The sequence below is a fragment of the Triturus cristatus genome, chromosome 5_2, assembly GCF_964204655.1.
Source record: "Triturus cristatus chromosome 5_2, aTriCri1.1, whole genome shotgun sequence".
Lineage (NCBI taxonomy): Eukaryota > Metazoa > Chordata > Amphibia > Caudata > Salamandridae > Triturus > Triturus cristatus.
The window spans coordinates 795,352,766-795,358,765 of record NC_140588.1 but is presented as its reverse complement, the minus strand read 5'-3'; positions in this window follow the sequence as shown (position 1 = coordinate 795,358,765).

Below are 6,000 nucleotides of genomic sequence, written 5' to 3'. Positions count from 1 at the left end.
TTCCTTACAGCCAGTAGTGAATCTACAGGCCGCGCAGTGCCCACATTTTGCGTGTTCAGTCAGACGTGGGAGCCCCAGTGATCATGAAGTGTGCCTGTGTTAGGCATACACGGTAGTGCAGCCCTGACCAAATGGTCTTTGATGTTTTTACTCTTTTTAAAGGCGAAGAGGGGTCTGTCAAGGTTCAGTATACCAGCATTGATGACATTCCAATGTTTTAACATGCTCTTGCGTAGTTTGTTTGAGGATGGTGAGAAAGTAGTGACTCACAGAATGCGGTTCAGTGGTTTTTTGGGTTTGGGTTCAAGGAGGCACTCTCTCGGACAGTACCAGGCTCTTTTAAGGGCATTACGTATCAATCTCTTGGGGTACCCTCTAGCTGTGAGTTTATTATTGAGCACCTTTGCCTCTGTGAAGTAATCATCCTTTAGTGTGCAATTTCGTCGTATGCGCAAAAACTGGGAGTAAGGTAGAGAATCTCTCAATGCTCTTGGATGGTTACTATTGTACTTGAGCAGGGTATTGCGTTCTGTGGGCTTCCTAAATAGGCTGGTAATCAAGTGCCCCTCTCTATGTACGATATTTAAGTCAAGAAAGGGAATGAATGTTTTGTTATGTGAAAGCGTAAATTTGAGTCCCCCCGCAATTGTTGTTCAGCCAATGTAGAAACTGTTCAAGCATGGTTTGGGTGTCACGCCAAATCATACAAATATCATTGCTGTAACGCTTCCACAATGCAAATGCATTGTGAAAGGGATTCTGTTGTACGAGTATACAGTTGGTCTCGAGGGCATCCTTGTACAGTATTGCCAAATTAGGGGCAAAAACAGCCCCCATTGATGTACCTTTGGTTTGTTGATAAAATTGTCCATCAAACAGGAAGAAATTCCTGGTGAGGCAGATTTCAAGCAACTGAAGTACAAAGATAGTGGGAACAGCATGTGGTCTGGGGCGTCTGTCGAGGATACTTTCTATCACCAGTAAAGAGTCAGTTTGGGGGATATTGGTATACAGTGATTCGTCATCGAGAGTACAAAGGGATGATTCTCGACCAACGTGATCATTTGCATGCTATCCCTTACATAGCATGTGGTGATAGGTACAAATTCTTTTATGAAGAAGTCGACATAGAGGCCCAGTGGTTCCAGAATGGAGCCACACCCTGAAACAATGGGGCATCCGGGTGAGTTGGCTTGATCTTTGTGCACCTTCGGGAGTGTGTAAATAACTGGTGTTCGCGGTGATTTTGCGTTGAGGAATTGGTGTTCTGTTTTGGACAGGAAACCTTGGTCAAGACCTGATGTAGTCACTTGTAGAATTAGTAGTTGCAATTCTACAGTAGGGTTGGTGGGAAGTTTGCAGTAGTGATCTGTGTTTTGTAGTTGCCTAATTATTTCATTCTTATAGCTAGTCAATTCTTGTAAGACTATACCTCCTCCTTTGTCTGCAGGCTTTATGACGATGTCCTGGTTGGTTTTGAGTGTGCCAAAGGCAGATTTCTCTGCCAATGAGATATTATATGGGACAAAATGTCGTCCCTTTTCCATTTGGGAGAGATCTTTGAGTACAAGTTTGTCAAATGTGGAAATTTCTGGTGGGACCATGTTGGAGGAGGGAGAGAATGTGGATGCTGGTCTTAAGGGTGTATTAGATTTTTTGGATGGCAGGGGGTTCAATAAAAAATGTTTGAAGATCAAGAAAGTTGGTGTGAGTGGTTGGTACAAAGGATAAACCTTTGTTGAGTATGGATAGTTCAGAATCATTGAGTTGGTACTTAGTCAAATTGAAAATAGGCAACATTAAATTAGAAGGTGTCTCACATGTGGTGGTGACTTCAGGTACACTTTGGACGTGTGTGGGAAGAGAGTGAACCATTAAGTTAGGATTTGAGTTGGTCACCATTTCTAAGGGTTGCGTCGTGTATAACGTTCTCCTGGAGGATTCTGCCAATGAGTACGTTTCAGTCCACCTCTCTTTCGTGGCTCTTGTTGGCCTCGTCCTAAAAAAGAATTATTGGATGCTCTGCTAGATGTGCTAGGGTCTTCTCCTGGGTCGGAGTTGTCTGATGAATCGGCCGAGGTATCAGAAAAACCTACCAGGTTGTCCCTTCGAATAAATCTGCCCCACGGTCAATGAGTCAAGGATTGGCAATGTAAAGAACAGAAAACGCCATTCAGAGTGCAATTAAAACAGAGACTGGTGTGAATTACGCATGATGCCAAAAGGAACGCTTCGTCCGGTGAAGATATCGAGTCTCTGTTTTAATTGCACTCTGAATGGCGTTTTCTGTCTTTACATTGCCAATCCTTGACTCATCACACTATATGTATTTTTCCTTTCTCCCCCCCTTTTTTCCCTTTCTGTATTGATGATGTATACTATACAGTTAAATTACAGGCAATTTTTTACAGGCACTTTATTCATTAGGCCTGATGATGATCCGATATCCTACAGATAAGGATTGAAACGCCGTCGACACAGTTGTCAACCTTACATACAGTATTTCTAGTATATAATGTTGTGGGAAGGTGACCTTTTTCATATCAGTTGTTTCGCCATTTATGTATTAGCTGATTGAAACAACCGCAAACTGGTTGAGCCTTTTCACTGATTGAAACAACCACAAACTAGTTGAGCCTTTTCACTTTATTTGTTTGTCTGATATGTAGGTCTTTGGATACAGGCTTGTATCCCACTGTTATTTGACTTGCATTCTGTGCTCCATTGTCAACTATTGTATATATTAAAAAGTGCCTCTATCCGGCTGGATATTGGTGTAAATATAGCACTGATTGAGGCTATATTCATTACATATGAACCACTCAGCTTTCCAGGGACTAGTGTCTCTTGTAACACATTAAGAGTCATTAGCATCATGTCCGATTCCCATTTACATCATATATACGTTTCAATAAATCAGCCGAATCATTGATATATGATGGTAAAGTTGCCACAATAGAATTCAATAAATAGTCAATATACATCAACACATTCTCAAATATGTTGTTCTGAGCAGCAATAATCGGTCTACCAGGTTGTTCTTTTAAGTCTTTATGGATTTTCAGTATTAAATAAAACACTGTTAACATTGGATGATTTCGTTTTAGGAAGTTGTATTCGTCCCAATTCAGGAGTTCTTAATCTCTCCAAAACTATAGTCTGTCATCAAACTTTTCTTTTACATTTAAATACTCATCCATAGTTATGCGTTTGTAGCATTCCACATTATTTAGCTGTTTAAATGCCTCTGGACAATATTGTTGTTTGTCCCACAAGACAATATTTCCTCCTTTATCAGAAGGTTTGTCTATCACATTTTTTGCATCCTTGATTTTCTTTATAGTTCAAAAGAATTTTCTATCCCTTTCATTCTGCCAATTTGTTTTGTTTCTAAGTGAATTATAAAGGTTTCGTAGGTCCTTTGTCACACATTCTGAAAAATTGTCCAGATTATCCCTAGGAGTTTGCGATACATGCCTGGATCTAGGTTGAAAATACGTTAATCCTCCCCCTTGCATGCCCTGATCAATGTGCTCCTGCGTTCTTGACCATTCTAAGGTGGAGGACACTTCATCTTCCTGTTGTATTGACCATAGGTCTTCCAATATATTCAAATCAGAGATCACTAGATTGGTTGCTACTTTAATTCCCTCTGTTTCTGTAGTGGAGATTGATTTTAGTGGAGTAGATTCTCGAATTTTATGTAGCTTTGTCAATTTTAGTTTTCGGACAAATTTATACAAATTTATTGTGCTCTGTGAAATATATATATTTTCATTCACACACCCACTCTCTGACTTACACAGCCACTCACATACACAGTGTCAAAGTTTACAGTTAGGAAGTACAATGTAAAAAACCTAAGAAATCCAGTGAAAAAACACAAAGGTCACAGGGACGTTATAGCTAGGAAATAGAATTTTAAAAACCTCAGGAATTTACTGAAAAAAACAAAGGTTACAGGGACATTATAGGTAGGATCAGTTTTCACTTGTACAAATTAGTGAAATCCAGCAGTTATAGTTACATGAGCTAACTATAATTTATGCCCCCGCAGTGCACTGCTTATGAACTCATATATTATATCAATGATGACATGGTCAGTGACATCACTGATGACATCTCAAATGACATTACTGATGACATCACTGATTAAATCATCTAGTGATTCTGAGTGTTTTCTGAAAAGTTTATGAGTATTAAACATATATACTAAGGTACCACAAAAGTTAAATTGTTATGGTTTGTGTACTATTTTTTTTATTTTTTTATTTTTTTAAGAAACCTTTATTTGACTTCAAAGAGTTACAGACATGGGCCTACACCCACTTGGGCCGGCCGCTAATTAGTACGAGATGTGTTATTTCACCGTTATACAGACATGTCAATCAAAAAATCCCGTCAGTCCATCAGCACTCCGAGTGGAGGCAGCGGTTGTGGTCGAATAACAGTGTTAAAGACGGTTTCATCTTTCAATTTAAAACTTATAAACATTTCACACAAACAAGGCAATAAGAATTGTAAGTATCAGTACGTGTTCCCCAGGGTAGGAAATTCCACTTTATATAATAATCATGAATGGTCTGTGACAGAGGAGGGAGGGGGGCCTGGGAGCAGAGGAAATGTCAAACTGTATCATACTCATAACATAGCAAATGAGGAATGTTCAGCTAGGGGGACAAAGGAACATCCAATACTATTGCCAGCGGAGGGGCGCAGATGTCTCCGCGATAAGAATTCCACGGACCCCACACCCTAGTCCATTTCCTAGGCTTGCCTCTCGCCACATACACCGTCTTTTCTCTAAACATGCACCAGTCCATATTCTCCTTCCACACCGAGACCGTGGGTGACCTCTGGGAACCCCATAACTGTGCGATGTTGCGTTTAGCCACCATATTCCCCAAAGTCACCCACTGCGTCTGTGCCACATTATAATCATTTGGCTCCCACACGTTCAGCAGACACCTCCTAGCTTCTGGAAACAGAGCAACATGTGTGACCTCTTCCATTACCGCATGGACCCGACTCCAAAAGCGAGCCACCTCAGGACATTCCCATAGGACGTGAAGGAAAGTACCCAGCAAACCACAGCCACGCTTACACAATCCATCCACGGAAAAACCCATGCGCATCAGGCGGGGTCCAGTGACATACACTCGATGGAGTATCTTCAGTTGTACGAGCCGAAGGTGGGCCGGAATTGCCACCTCCCTCGGGGAGGCTACTGCCGATACCCAGTCCTCATCATCTAATTCCAAACCGTCAGCTACCCATACCTCCCTCAGGTGGGTCAACAGGTCCGCCCGTTCATTTATAAGATTTTTATAAATCAAGGAGATTGTGCTGTCAGGCACGTAGCCATCGAGCACCCTGTCCTCCAGTGGGGAACTTTCCGGGATAGCAGTAGCATCAGGGAAAGCCGAGCACAACGCATGGCGGACCTGAGCATACCGGCAGTACTCCCTATCATTCAGCTTATATTCCACTTCAAGCATTTCAAACGTTTTAAACTTCCCTTTCACCCAAAAATCACTCACCTTACATATGCCAATCATATCCCATTTCTCAAATCCTTTTGTTTTCCACAAACATCCCAGCCTTTCTGAAGCATACAGCGGAGTCGCTCGAGTCAGGCGGTCCTTCCATCCCATCGCAGCATTCGCAGCATGCCACACACGTACTGCTATCTTTGTTGGGCCTGTCAACTGCACACCGGGAGACTTCGAATAGAGTGCCCTATTGTAGTCCCCACCAGGCAATAACATTTTATCCATCTCAAATGCCGGGTTCAGGGCCGGTCCGTACAGCCCGTGGTTCACCGCCGCCAATTGGGACGCCCAATAATATCGCTTGATATCGGGGAGTGCAATACCCCCATCATACCAAGGGAGTGTCAATTTTGTGAGAGCGATTCGCGATCGCCCGTCCCAGAACAATTGCCTCTGCAAACTCTCCACCTCACGGAAATAGCGGGCCGGTATGACGTCGAGTGTGTTT